This window comes from Colius striatus, chromosome 1 (genome assembly GCF_028858725.1).
Source record: "Colius striatus isolate bColStr4 chromosome 1, bColStr4.1.hap1, whole genome shotgun sequence".
NCBI lineage: Eukaryota > Metazoa > Chordata > Aves > Coliiformes > Coliidae > Colius > Colius striatus.
In genome coordinates this window covers 46,682,064-46,698,277 of record NC_084759.1, presented here as the reverse complement: position 1 = coordinate 46,698,277, position 16,214 = coordinate 46,682,064, and positions in this window count along the sequence as shown.

The following is a 16,214-nucleotide window of genomic DNA, read 5'->3' as shown; positions in this document are numbered from 1 at the left end:
CAATCTGGAGCTAAATATATATTTTTATTACATGCTTGAAACTCTTTTTTTTTCAAAGTAGTTATTTGTGTATATACTTACACACATGAGTCTGTCTTTAAATCATGTGACTAAGATGAACAGTGTCAGTGAATATAATAGAGCTGTAGTCTCCTAAAAACTAATATCAAAGTTAAATATAGATTCTGTCATGCTTAATTAAGAATAAGGATAGATGAAACTTGGCCTTTTGGGGAGACTCTTCCACAATCAGCAGGATATTTACTTACTGAAAAGTGATTCTTTATCTGAGGAGTTATAAAAAATCTTCTTTGCAAGTATCTAAAATATTTATGTTTTCCTTATTTATATACTAGGTTTATCACATCATTTTGATAAGTTAAGCCTCTACTATTCACAAAATAATAAATAGAAAAGCATTTAACATCTCTGAGAAGTAACACTGTGAATTTTCAATAAAGGAATTCAGACATTTTAGTGCTGTACTCACAGTCATTGTAGAAAGGTCACCCCAGATGGTGCAGATGACGCACATGGCAAACAGGAAGGCACAGTGAAAGTAGGTTTGAGAAGAAGAGCAATAACACCTCATTAGTAAGTCTGAGTAGTATGAAAAATAATACCTTTAAAAATTCTTGTTCGGGTCCATTAAATAACAAAACCATCTCCTGGTAGATGACTTTCTTATTTGAGCTATAGGAGATGTGTTAGTTCAGAGATGGCTGTTTAGAGATGGCTTTACACAAGGGCTAGAAAGAAGGGAAATGTAACAACATTACTACAAACTGGCAACTAGTGGAGATATTGCCTTAGTGGGATATCACAGGGTAGTGGCCAGGGTGATAATATAACAGCTGTGTTTTGCTTTGAATGGAGGAGGATCTGCAATGTAAATATATAAATATTACTCACTATATTTCTGTTTAACTCCAATGTGAGCTATACAGGTGCCCTAGAGCCTTATAACCATCTGGGTACTATGCTAGCTTGACAGGCTATGGACAGAAACAACAGTCTTGCCAAGAAAAATAACTGAAAGCAATCTGTGTTTCACCAGCCTGAAAAAACAGTATAACTTATTTTTCAACTGCAATCCTCAGTTCATTATAACATTCTGCTGCTTAACAATATTATCTGACTCCATATAAAGCAACCAATTAAAGAAACTAGTTAGCAGCCCTGTGTACATCAGCTTCAGGCAGTAATTTGTCCCAGAAATCAGATAGAAATTGATGTAAACTGATATGTGCACAACCTTACAGCTCTTCCACTGATTATTCTTTCTTCCTCTCTTCCACTGTTTCTAAAGATCAGGTGTGGCATGGTCACCATTTTTATTTTTCCTTTGACTCAAATGCACCTCTTTTAAACCATTTTGATTTTCAGGAATGGAATACACAACTTGAGAGTGTCAGCTTAGCTCTTGCCTGGTATAAACTACCATAGTTAGAGCAGTTTACAATTTATTCCTTTGCCTTTCCCTTGCCTCTCTACATATGATTTTTTTCTGTTATGCCATTTTGTTTCTGCTATGAATAAATTCAAGTATCTATTTCTGAAGGACATGTCCTTCTCTTCAAGCAGCACAAGCTTAAGCTTTTTGAGCCCTTCCATGTCTAGTTATATTATTATTAATTACAGTTTAAGTATCTTGATCCTTCTGAGCATTCAGGAATATTAGGACTTTATCTAAAAACATTTTTTAAATATAAATCTTACAGATATTTTAGAAAAATGTATCTATCTTTACAGAAAGGACAGAGACAGCCCATTGAAAAGACAGTAACAAGACTTTTTTTGAATAAACCATGTATGAAGAAAAGCATTTTATTTTTCTTGAAGACTTTTAAAATAAGAAATCTAAATCTTAGAAATTTAGTAACAATTGTGTACATTTTTAGGGTCGCCTATGACTCTTTTTAACATTTTCAATACAAGTTTTTGTCATGCTTCAATAGGTATTTGGGGTCCTATATATTTGACAGTATTTCTGCATTAAAATTCCCATAGTCCTGCTAAATTAAGTCAATATAATTTACTCCAGTTAATTCTGTAGATCAAGCCCAAGGCTCTGTTTACTCATGTTTCTGAACACTTGATGTACTTTTTAATGTCATTCTTTTTCTTTTGTAAAAGTTCCGTTTTTTCTATTCACTGTATTCTACTTTATATCTTGCTTCCCAACATTGACACACCATTACTTTTCTGTTTTGCAAGCAATTCACTTGGAGAGAAAAGCAGAGCACCTGGAAAGAATGAAGCAAATATGTTCTGAGAGCTGGAGTAGCACAAATGTACAGGAAAAAGAAATGAATACTTTAGAGTCCAGGTAATGGCAATCGCTATACAGTGAGTACCATGACCACAAAGCGTAGATCTGCTCTAAAACTTCCTTTTCAAAGGTGCATAATGGCATTAGTTTATATCTGAAATAGTAAAGGGGAAACTGTGTTGATTTCACTGTTAGATCGGTACAGTACACGTCTCAATTCTATCTTTTACTGTTCATGTTCTAGTCGTGGTCAAAAGGAGATTGTTCATCTTTCCCACAGGTATTTTTCCTCTACTTTGTCTAGCATTGTATCTCTTTTCTGACAACATCTTTCAAGACTATCCTTTTTCATTATCTATTCTTGATCCTATTGGCAGCCTCTCATAGTGTATTCCTGTAGGATTTTTTTTTTATTAGTTCTCATTAAATGTGTACTTCTTATGGGAAAACCTATTTAATGCAGGACTATAATGTGGGGTTTTGGTTTTCTGTTTACTGAGTGGGAGTAGGGGGTTGTAGCCTTATGATTTTGATTAAAATACCTCTCTGAAAGGGATGTGAGGCTACATGTTTGCATGTGTCTTCAAAGATTGGATGGATCAGTTTGTTTCTTTTCACTAGTATAAAATAAGCTCTGTGATAGGGAGAAACATTATCTTAAATTTTCATTTCTCATACCTACATCTGCCTTTTGACTTCTTTTCCTCTCTTTTATCTCAATGAACTACACTTTTCAGTGTTCTTCCTTGTCTGAGGGCTTAATTTTTATTTTACTGAAATTAACTTTGAGATTTTTTTTATAATGCATAAATGGATCTTTTTGTTTTGCATGGGCACAGGTGTCCTATTATCTGTAGATTTGGGAGTTAAAGAATTAAGCTAGAATTAAACTACTAATGCAAATTTACTCCAATGTCAGTGTTTCTCAACTCTTGTATCAAATACGGTGGATATGAAAAGATAATTGGTTTTCAAAAACATCTAATAAACTAAACAAAAAAAAAGAATCAAAGAAAACCCCAAGCCTTGAATTTTCATCACATTTTATTCTTCTAATTTAACTAGTCTTTGTGAGCTTGAAATGTATGAAAAACTAACTGAACCTAGTAATAATGCACATAGCAAATGTAATTTACTGGTTATTTTCTTTGAGTAATAGATCACCATCTTGGAATGGTTGAGAATCATTCATCTAGAAAATCATCAGTGACCCACACAGTTGGTTTTTGACACTTGTTTACATAAAATAATTTTGTACACAAATGGTGTAATTTTGTAACAAATTATTTCATTTTAGTAGAGAATAACACAGGTTGTTTGAAAGTCTTTTAATAAAGAAGCTAATTCAAGTTTGACTTTGAGATTCAGGTCATAGGAAATATTAATGACTCTCCTTTTTATCCATCTTTTATACATTTAAGGAAAACTTCTGTTTGGGAAACAATGGCCGGTTTCAACATGAAAATATATTTTAGGCTTATAAGTTGACATGGCTTCTTTTGTAACTACTTACTTAGAATGCACCAGAGCTCACAGGGAGTCAATATCTATGAAGCAGAAGGTGGGAGATCCTTTACCCATCCTTCATCAATAAGATCATGTTTATCTTTTAATTTCAGAAACAGTGTTTAACACTGATCTGATAATTTTTGGTTTTTTTAAAAAAATAATTTAGGTATAAAGTATCAAGAAGACTTGATTTTGGCAAAGAACACTTCCCTTTTCCTTTTCTTGTCTTTCCTTCATTTACTTGCTCCTCAGAGACTTTGTTATAGTCCTAAGAGAATAAAAAAGAGCTGAAATGCTTTCTTTTTCAGTTCTCCAAATATCCTGTGGGCTACTTGAGCTTGAACTACAGTTATCAGCTGTGACATAGCTTGTTCGGGAACATCAAGGTTTAGAATAGTTCATACAGTCATTCTTGGAGCTATGCTGGTTCTAAAATAATTCTCTGAATTACCAATAAGTCTAAGAAAATTCCAGACAAAACAATCTTTTAAGGATGAAGCTCAAGTATGGATAATGGAAAAACAGCTTTATAGTAAAAACAAATAAACAAACAAAAGTAATACTGTTATTCTGATTGACTTCTATGGCAAGGATATATGCTCAGAAGCTAAAAAAAGAAAAAACAATCAAACAGCTGAGTTTTCTCAGTGCTATAACTTTATGCATATATATGATTACAATGGTTTCATATTCAACATAAATTTGATAGTTTAAGTTGTTAATGCTGGTATTTTTTTTTTAATTATTACAGAGATTATTTCCTGTAATTAATAAGAATTTCTAACACATTCTAATTGATTCATTTTTCTCAGAAATATATTTGTAGTCTTTCTGCTTTAAAATTCCTTTATGGAATCTCTAAATGAAGTAATATACTTCTGTAAGTATGTGTTAGTTTTAAGAAATGTAAAGTAGACTCAAGTGAAGTAGTATTTTTTGCTTAGAAATCTTTTTCCCATTGGCTATTCCTGCAGTAATATTTTCCAAAAGACCCTGGAGGAAAATCTTTCCTAGCTGAGAAAGCAGCTCTCACTCCAAGATCCAGTATTATCTTGACTAAAAGAAAACAAGTAGTTGCTTTGAGTTAAGCCAGCAATAACCATTTTGAGAATCAGTTCAGATCTTTAAATATCTTCCAGACAGAAAAAATAAGTAATACTGTCCAATTAAAGTCTAGTCCAACGCCCTTCCAGAGCAGGACCACCTAGAGTAGGTCACACAGGAACTCCTCCAGGCGGGTTTTGAATGTCACCAGAGAAGTAAACTCAATAACCCCTCTGGGCCGCCTATTCCAATGCTCTGTCACACAGTGAAGAAATTCTTCCTTGTATTTCTGTGGAACCTCTTATGTTCCATCTTATACCCATTACCCCTTGTCCTATCATTGGACATCATTGAGAAGAGCCTGGCTCCATCCTCCTGACAGCTGCCCATTATGTATTTTTAAACATTAATGAGATCACCCCTTAGTCTCCTCCAAATTAAAGAATCCCAGCTCCCTCAAGCCTTTCATCATAAGGGAGGTTCTCCTCTCCTTCATCATATTTGTGGCCCTGCACAGAAGTCACTTCAGCAGAATCCTGTCCTTGAACTGAGGGGCCCAGAACTGAACACAATATTCCAGATACAGCTTCATGAGGGCAGACTAGAGGGGGAGGAGAACCTCTCTTGACCTACTGCCCACAGCACTTCTAATACACCTCAGGGTGCCGTTGGTCTTATCGGCTGTGAGAATACATTGCTGGCTCATGCTCATCCTGCAATCCACCAGGACAGGTTTGTTTGAAGTACAGTTAATAGGAAGATCAAATTTTTCACTGACTTGAATGTTGCTTTATAATAAAAGACAGAAAGTTAATATATACTGATGACCATTTAGCCTTCCTCTTTTACATCTACCAGCTTTTACAAAAATAGCACCAGATGTTTTCCTCACTTTCATTCCTCTGACTTCACTAGTTCCCTTAGAGATAATCTTTATTCTCAATAGCTGTTTTTAAGTATCTATTGATTTTTAGGTCCTGGATACTGTGTTATTGATAGAGTTTGAGGAATCTGATCGGTGATATCAAGATTAAAAACAAAGCTTGTTGGGTGACAGGTTCATTAATGTCCTATAAGAACGTCTGGATCTGGAAAAATTGATCACTGATGCTCAACCAGGATTCTTTGTTCCTTTTGATCTTTAGAAAAGGTGAGAAAATAAAAAGTATTGATGATGCAAAAATGCCTCATCTAAGGTCTCACAAATGAAACAGCTAAAGTGCTAAAGTAAAATATCCATCAACTACTCCTTCAAATATTGTTATATCACTATGCTTTTATAAAGCATGTTACTAAACAATACTTTAGAAATTTGTTGAAGTGATTGCAGAAAAACAAAACCCAAACATTATTAATTATTAGTTATTAATTTAGCAAACTGTATTTGTTCTTCACATTTATCTACTAGAGGCAAACATAATCTGACATTTGAAAATCTGACTTTTGCTCCTAATATTCCACTGCTGGCAGCTTCATTTATTATGTTACACATGTAACATATCTTCTAAACCAGTGATTACTCCTCCCACTATTTCCTTCTAAAATCTCTTCTGCACACTAGGAAATGTATGAATAAAACATAAAATGTCTTTATCTTTTCCCAGAGGGGGACTCATTTCTCTAAAATTAACATATTAGAAACCATATATATTTCAATTGAGTTGAATTTAATAGAACACCAAAATATATCAATTCAGTGACCTGGAAAACATTGCCTTAGTTTTAAAAGAGTAAGAACATGATGTGCTTAATGTGGTATAGTTTTTATTTATTTCTTAAGAGTTCAAATATCTTTTCTGATTAATGCCTTCTATAAGGTGTTTTATGAGTATCTCATTTTTTAATGTAATTAATTAAATGAATGGTATCTTGGCTAGTGAGCGACATTTTAATTCTATACGTTTCTAGAGCCTTAAGATACCTGCCTGAGAAGAGAGAAAGAGTTATGAAGCCCAAATAATTTTCTGATGAAAAATAGATATAGCAAAAAGTTTTCTAAGCTGTTTCTTCTATTTATTTTATTCTACAACTGTTTTCTTCACCATTCTTCAAGGAGGAGAACTAATTTTAGTGGGAGTCATGCTGTTAAAATGTACTGATGTCTTGAATATTTGTCTGTTTGGAATACCTTAAAATAAGTACATGCTTAATGTAAGAACTAGTCATGTATTAAAGAATATGAAGTTTCCATCTTCTTTTAGTTCAGTACACCATAGATACAACTTCAGGACCATTTACTCTCAAGATATATGGGAGCTTTGCATGATATAATTAACACAAAATCAGTCATAAAAAATCAAGTCAAAAGCCAGAAAGTCTTGCATATTGTTTCACATCCCCATGCTGTAAAGAAATTTTAAGATGTTTAACTTGTATTAGATGTTTGTGTTGTAAATATCTACTTTTGCTCACATGAATCATGCACACAATCAGTATAACATGTTTGTGCTCGTAACTTTGCATCTCTAACATGCTAAAAGGATTTTAAGGAATGTGTGTATTCTTGTTTTTATTATTTCCCTTTTGAATTCATTATACTTAAGAGAACGTTGGTAAATGTATTTGGAAGAAAAAAAAAGTACCAAAGGCAATCCCATACTTAAGACACAAGCATTCCACTAATTTTGTTAACACAAAAATAGCTCTCCCATATGGATATGGTAATGCATTACTATCATGTGAATTTATATCTATCAGACGTCAGTTGATAACGGCAGGGAAGTGACAAGGCCCAATAAAGAAAACACCTGAGTGTGAGCCAAGACACTCCAGTTGTACATTTATATTCTCAGTACTGTCACTTTTGCTACCTGAACACACACTGCTGCATGTTTAACCTCTCTGGCCCTAGTATCTTTTCTTGCTTTTGTTTTTTCACAGTTCTTCGTATTTCACAGCAGAAAATAACTCTGCTTTAGAGTTAGCTCTTTATGCACTACAGAAATAATAATTATATGTGGTCCATTTTAATAGAAAGTTTTCTGTAAAAGATTTAGATTATGTAATTGCTCTCTAGGATGAGTCTTCTTGCTGCTGCAAGAGTAGAAAAATAAGCCCCAGGTGCAGAAAGTGTGCTGTGCCAAATGAGTGGTCTAATCAAAAGGAACTCTGGATCTGTTCAGTGAAGATCTATAAATGACTAGTCCCTAGTGTAAATTAGGTCACTTCACCAGCACTTCACAATGTAAAGTAGAAATAAATTTCTTTTTAAGAATAATAAATAAAAGGAATTCTCCTCCTTTCATTAGTATGTGCTCTCAGAGATTGAGACTACATTTTCTTATGAGGTGAACTCTCACAGCAGCTGTGCATAAGAATTTAGAAATGAAGACATTTGTAAAATTTATAATGTTTTACATTTGTCACCATTTAGGTACAGATCATTCTCAAGACTATATGCAAAACAACGATGTTTCTGCACTGGAGTAGCTAATTGCAAGGGGTTTAGTTCAAACCTTCATTTGCTTTTTGTATTCATGATTAAATATTGCAGGGCTGATCTTGCTAGTGCTCATTCTGCTGAATCAGCTCTCACAGAAACATCATTGTTCTCGGAGACGGACATAGAGTTACAGACCACTTAAGAAATGTGAATTAGGTGCACTGGTGCATAGGAATGAGCAGAAGAACTTGAATTTTTTTTATTATTATTTTGTCCAGTCAGTTCTGCTTGTCTTTGTAGTGCCTACATCCAGATTAGCCTCAAGCTTCAAAGAGTTTTTAACAAAGCTTCAAAGAGGGCAATTTATCCATCATTATTACCCTAATTTGAAAGAAGCTCACTTGTTTCTTAATAGTGCAAACATTTGAGGGGATTGAAATCCAAAACAAAATTTAAAGAAATCAAATTAAACTGGGTAAAACCTGCTACTCCTGTCCTAGGCATTTTTTGCTCCCATAACATCGATGTTATGTGCTTTACATTCCTTTTCAGGACCTTACTCTTGTATCACGTAAAGTACAGTGGGGTGCATATTCAATATAAGCCTGTAGATCAATATAAGCCTGTAGAGAAGAGGTCACTATGCATTGTCATGTGTTCATTTTCATGCAGCTAAAAAGGGAAGAATTAAGATGAAAGAAGCTGACATGATACAGTTTGTGCCTCTGCAGGACAACTGTTCAGCTGTGCAGATCAAGTGGTCACCACATGATATTTCTATGAGATTAAAGATTACTGCAGAGAAAACAGGTTCATGGGTTGTCCTTTGCTCTCCTCCTTATGGTTATGTATCAGTGAATAATCAGCATTCATGCTGCATCCCTGGGTCTCCATCTTAAATGTTCATGTTTTACAATATTGTTACAAAGAAGTAAGTCATATGAATACCCACACTGAGTCCCAGTTTAAATAGACTGACGCATGATTAATGAGTGATGCCAGACTCTTTTAACCTTATGGTGCTATTCAGTTGAAGGTGACAAAGTGTATTTTTCTATAATGATTAAAGTCGGTTTCATTCCAAATTCACCAGTATTTCCAAATCATAATGTGTCTGTCACAGATGGACACTTAGGCAAATAACCTGGCATCTGTACCAGTACAATATAAATGTCTGAATTACAGTGTACCAGCTGAGATGTTTTCATCAAGTGACCAGATTGGTGCAATATAGATATAACCCTTTATTATCCACTGATGATAGATAGTATGAGTATTAGAGGTATCTTAACATTCTGACTGGAGAGAGATGCAATTTTCCAAACATCCATTTATTTGTTTAAATGTGATTTACTAACACGCTCAGGGCATTTTCAAAATTTAAATGTAAACATTACAAAAGAGAGCATGTCTACACTTTCAAGAATATTTTGGCCTTTCAATTGACTATAAAGAAACTGAATTACAGTAAATCAACTTAATATCTCTTAAATGGTGAATGGGAGCATCCACAGAGGAGTTTGGTGTAGTAAAACTAGTCTGCTTTAAATTTGCTTCAGGTTAACTTATCTGATAGTCTTCAATGAATCATTTGGGGATGAAAGACATAATTACAGAATGACAGAAAATTCTAGGCTGGAAAACATCTCTGTGGAAATCAGGACCTTAGATTCAGCTAACTGTGTGTGATGGTGCAAACCTCCTCCCTACATCACATTCCTATGTTGGGGTCAGACAACCTCAGTTTCTTGTCTTAATCAAGGATGTGGTGATTTGAGATACCCTGATGCTCGCTCATCTCAGCTACCAGAGCAGTTAGTGGAGATGATCTTGTACTCTACTGTACAGTTGCAAGTACAGTGAGTTAGAATGATTAGCTGCTCCCTAATTGTATCTGAACTTTTTCGTCTGCAAAGTATAACATCAGCTCCAACTGCATGGCTTATAGCCCATTCTAGGAGATACAAGAGTTACCTGACAAGGTATATCTTCATATGTCAAATTATCCAGCACTCTAACCATCTTGAGGGCTTTCCTCCCTGTTCAGTCTTTCTTTAATTGGTAGTATCAAAATTGGGCATAGTATACCAGGTGTAGCCTAACAAGAGTTGAGTGCAATAGTTACATCCTTTGTGATACAGTTGCTGCAGTAGTCACAGACACAGTTTGTCTTCATCGTTGCAAAAGTACAATGCTAACTCACCTTCATCTCACTGTGCACCAGTGCTCATATATCCTTTCTAGTAGAGCTGCTCCCCAGCCATTTAGTCCACAACCTGTACTACTGATTGGAATTATTCCATCATTGCTGCAGGACTTCACATTTGTCTTTCTTGTTTGATGCAACTCCTTTGTCCAGATTTACCCGACTGTTGAGGACTCTGCATTTTACCTCTTCCATCCAGTGTTACCTACTTCTTCTGCCAACATGGTGTCACTTGACAGTAATGTATTCAATCCCATCACCCAGGTTGTTTATAAAGATCCTAAGGAACTTAATTTATGACCAGCTGTCAGTTTGCCTCTGAGATATTAACTACCTTTTGAGTCCAGCATTTTGCATGTTAGACAGTTTTCCATCTATCTAGAGGCTGATTTGGTGAGGCCATACCTTCTCAGCTTCAACAAGGATGTGAGAGATCATGTCAAACAACTTAAAAAAGTTAAGGTATGTGGATATTCACTGCTCTCTTCTACTAATAGAGGAAGCCATTTCATCATAGAAGTCTAATTTATCCTTGTTTAATCTGTGTTGGCTTTTTCTAATAGCGTTGTTTTCTAGATTTTGTTGTTGTTGTTGATGGACAGACTTCACTTTATATTTTTTTTAATCATCTGTGATCTTTTGTGATCTCCAAAACCTTCTAAAAATGTAGCTTCACAATAAAGTCTTCCAAATGACCTCAAATTTATCCCATCAGGTCCCATAGGCCTCTATCTGTCCAGTTGGTACAAATAGTCCCTAGCTCAACCCTCCTCAGTGACTTACTTTTTACTTTGTCATTTAATTTTGGAATAGAGACTTGGGAGCTGACATCACCCTTTAAAGATGGAGGTGAAAACAACACCAAGTACTTATTCTCTGTGTCATTTCTAATGTGTCAACTCCATTCAGCAGTGGTCTATGTCTTCCTTGTACTCCCACTCAATATTAAAATATCTATAGGTGCCTGTCATATTGGAGTGCTGGCCTTCCTAACTACATCTCTGCAAGTTTAAGCAGTATTTTTTGTGTTCCTCTTTAGACATCTGCCCTTTCCCATCTCACATATTTTTCTTTCGTATTTGAGCTCTTTGAGTGCTATCTGCTTAACAATACTGGTTTATTTTTATTTCTAGACCTGTTTTTTTCCTCTTTTGATTTTTTTTTTTTTTAACTTAGGAGAATGAACAACTCTTGTGCTTTGAGCAGGCTGCTTCTGACAATTTCTGAACACTTCTGAGCAGTTTTGTCCTCCAAGATAGCCTCCAATGGGAGTCTTAAAAGTTTCCTGAACAAAAGCTCTTCTATGACTTGAAATCTGCAGTTCCTAAATCTAAGGTGTTTATTTTGCTGTTATAATTTTGCATGAAAATGGTAAAGTGATGAGTAGGAGGAAATGTGTATGTACATTTATGTGTGTGTTTCTGTCTATTTATGATTTTTAAAGTAGTTTTTTTTGGTTTTGGTGTTAGTTACACACACAGTATATACTAGTCACAAGGATTTACCAATACTTCTGAACTCAAATGTCTCGTAAGGGAAAACTTCAAGAATTAATTAGTGTGTTTATTTACTACTTTTACCCAATCTATGTCACTATGTTTTTATGTTTAGAACAAAGAATATTCAAAGGTCAAAATATTTTACTACTAGCAACCATATCTAATCAAAGAAACAATAAATAACATTTTCACAGAAGAAAAAATAAAGTTTCCACATGGAATCCATTTTTTTCCCATTGGGTGAATGTGGGTAATACTGTAAAATTTTGAGTAGTTTAATGTAAATTGGAACTATTCTTAGAGAAATTCAGCTTTCTATGGGACGAGTAACTGTGAATGAGATTCATTACATCTCATCTGAGGGATTTAAAGTTTGGCATGCAGTCCAAGTTAGGTCTCTATACCTTCCATATAACCAATGGAATGAAAGGAGTGAGACCTCCAGGGACTGACTAATTCATCTTTAAATAGGTATCTATTAGAAGCATGACAAATATATCTCTGGAGATGCTTTTCTCTTTAACATCTGTGGAGAAAATTTAAATAAATAGCAAAGATGTCAAATTTTTAGATACGTAAACTGAGGTGACACAAATCTCATTATCTACATTAGTCTTTCATGCACAAATAAGTTGAATGTGAGCATTACAGAAAGTATTTACCAGTATACCAGGAGAGTATAAACAGATACTGTGAACCCAACCATACAAAGAACAATATGATGATACTCAGCAGGTATATTTGAGACCAATACATATGTATGAAAAAGACTTCGGCCATTGTTTTTAATCAAGTTAGATTCAACTGCAGTCTTTTAAACTTAGATGGTTAGAACTAATAACGAAGATCTTATATGCATGCACACTCCTCAACTTCTTTCCAAATTAATTCCAGATTAGAAATCCTTTTCTATAGATAAATGATGATATTCAGACTACTGTATCTTATTTTTGCCACTGATTGCTTTAATCATTCACTTGACCATGGAATTTTCAAAACTTTCATTTGAATACTAGAAACCCATTATCCTATTTATCTTTTCTATCACTACACTAGTTCTCATCCATTTTTTTTAAGTAAACTTTGGTCTTACAGTCCAGCGTCTTTAGAATTTGATATCTTTTGCTGCCATCTTATTAATTCCCTTCCTTGAATTCCACTGGTTACGTTGCTGTACTCCACATTCTTATGTCCCAATTTTCCAAGTTGCTGCCTTCAAGCTCTTTTCCCCATTGCATACTGACATTTTCTGAAATAAACAATTTATTGTAATGGATAAAATTTAACGTAGAGGTTAATGGCTTTAGTAAAAGGAAAAAGATGATTTGTTTATTTTTATAACTATCAGATGTTAAATCTCTACGTCTTTTGTAAAATCATTTATGTATGACTGTGTGTGTAATTAAAACGTATAAATAAATGTCCCAAGTAGAGAACATAGTTGCTTGTCAGTGTCCGACCATGCAGAAGAAAGCTTTCAGAGAAAGTAAACATATACGTACATAAGTTAACCACTTCCATCTGAAACAACAAATATATGTTACCAAAATCAATAGGAGTTTCAGCAAACATATTCCTTCCTAGGTAGGCCTATATCTACTTGCAGAGGTGACATATTCGGGAATCAGTCAAAGAGAAAGAGTAAAATAAACAAACAGAAAACTTTCTTAAGAGTTACACAAAGCAAGGAAGGAATGAATATATCTCTCAATCAGATTAACTCAACATATATCAACAAAACAAGGAGTGTACTCCTGTGTTCCCCAATAAATATTGAAGGCACAGCACAAACATTCTGCTTGTATATTTGGAATTACATTGTTGATCCAATGACCTCTAGTCATCCTCAAGTGGCTTTTTATAAATTTAGATTGTATCTTGTTATTTGAACTCCCTATTTATCCTGAAGTGACAGCAAAAGAATCTCCAAAAGTCTCCTTGAACCTCAAGAATACAATCCATCAGAAAAAGGGAAAAAATTGCAAACTTTGCTCATGTTCAGATTTCAAGGTTTACTTGCAAGAATCAATTCAACAAATATAGATCAAAAAAATCAGATTATTATTCAGCAACATGAACTATTTCATCGCCGTGCTTCTTAGTACAAAATACAGATCATACTGATGTTTGATTTATCTTTTTAAAACAATCAGTCAATAGAGACAAACAGACAATGTGAGAATCTATTTTCAGACAGTAATGGCACTTTCTGATTTCCTATGAATTAGCTTTAAAGGGATTAGCTCAGACCTATATGTCTCAGACAGCAGAAAATCACAGTTGGATTTAATAAATTCCATTTAATGTATCACTTCTTATCAGAAGCACATAACTATGCACAAAACACACCAAGTTTTTCAAAATAACACCAATATTTCTTCAAGTCAAAACACCGTAACAAGTTAAAAACACATATCTCTTTCAAAATATGAAAGGGAAATATTTTTAATGTAACATCTGTGTATAACAGAAATCTATACTTTACAGATCTCTTATCTTGATGAAAGCCGATAGTATTTGTTGATTTTCTGACTTCCTTTTCACTAATTCATGTAAGTATTCTTTAGTACCTTCCATTTCAGTGACCCATACATACAAGACACTTAGTTTACTTCAGATATGACTTTGGGAAGTTGGGTTCTCACCCAGTGTTGCCAGGTTTTGGTATCAAGGTGCTAAAAGAGTGGCTTCTTTAAACAAAGATCTGCCAGAAGCATCCCTTGTATCTAACCAATTCTAAGATGGACCAACAGCTGATCCAGGCCTGGCCAATTAGTGACAGGTAATGCCTACGTGAATAATGTATTTAAGGAGAAGAAGTTATTGTGCATTTGCTAAACTACAGCAGCAGAAGAGAGTGAGAATGTGAAACCATTTTTCCAGATAGTCAGTGGAGAAGCAGGGGAGGAGGTGCCCACACACTGGAAGAGATATTCCTCTGTGACCTGTGGTGAAGACCATGTCGAGGCAGCTGTGGCCCTGCTGTTCATAGAGGTTCACAGTGGAGCAGAGATCCACTCGTAGCCCATGGAGGACCACATGCTGGAGTGGGTGGATGCCCAAAGGAGGCTGTGACTTTATGGGAAGCCCACCCTTGACCAAGTTCCTGACAAGACCTGGGAGTCCAGGAGGAGAGAGGAGCCCACAGCAGAGCAGGTTCGCTGTCTGGACTTGTGACTCTTACAGAGACCCACACTGCAGCAGTTTGTTCTTGAAGGACTGTTTTCCCTGCTGATGACTCATTTTGGGGCAGTTTGTGAAGAGCTGTACTATGTGGAAAGATTCATGCTGAAGCAGTTTGTAAAGGACTGTGTCTCATAGGAGGGCTTTCACACTGCATAAGTGGGAAGTGTGAGGAGGGCTCCCCTTGAAAAGAAACGGTGGCAAAGTCCGTCTGTGATGAAGTGACCAAAATTCCCATCTCCCATCCCCCTGGACTACTGGTGGAGGGGAGTAAGGAAGAGCCCTAGGAAGAAAGGAGGGGTGGGAGCAGCTTTTATTTCTAATTTCCCTATTCTGTGTTGATTGTTCATTAATAAATCAAATCATTTCTTCCCAAGTTGAGTCTGTATTTCCAATGATGGTAATTGCTGAGTGATCTCCCTGTCCTTATCTTGACTCATGAGTCCTTTACTTCTTTCTCCCCTGTCCAACTGAGGAGGGAGAAGTGTTAGAATGACTTGGTGGCCACCTGGTACATAGCGAGGGCTAAACCATCACATCTCGGTTCACAGAAGGTTGAGATCTGATGTGTCATGTTGATGGCTGGCATTCAGATGATCCTATTCTAATCTGTCATAGCAGCATTCCTAGAAATTAGTAATAGAGATAATCCCCCATAAAACTCCTTCTCCAATCTAACATTATTGAGCAGTATGTTTTTGTCATGCTGCCTTCCTCCTAGTAGTATAGGAAACTTCTTTGTAAACCTGTTTATAAGTTTTATATTATTTTAAAGTAAAAATTTTACACAGATTAAAGATGAGAACTTGATTTGTGGTTTTTGTTCATTTTGTCTTTTTTTTTCCTCAGTACCAGGAATGTGTCAGTCACTTAATTTTCATTTAAACATGCTGGATAGTCATTAAAGGGCCTTGCTGAGCTGCACATTATCATGTAAAGTAAATCAATATTGTCTTGCTTTTCATGGAATTGATTAGATTAGTAAATTATTTACTAAAAGTCACAAATAAACTCTGCATTCAGTTTTTGCTTACCAGAAAAAATATGCAATGTACAAAGATGTCATTCCACCATGAAAGATATTTTACAGTATAAAGAATATTACTGTAATTTTTGCAT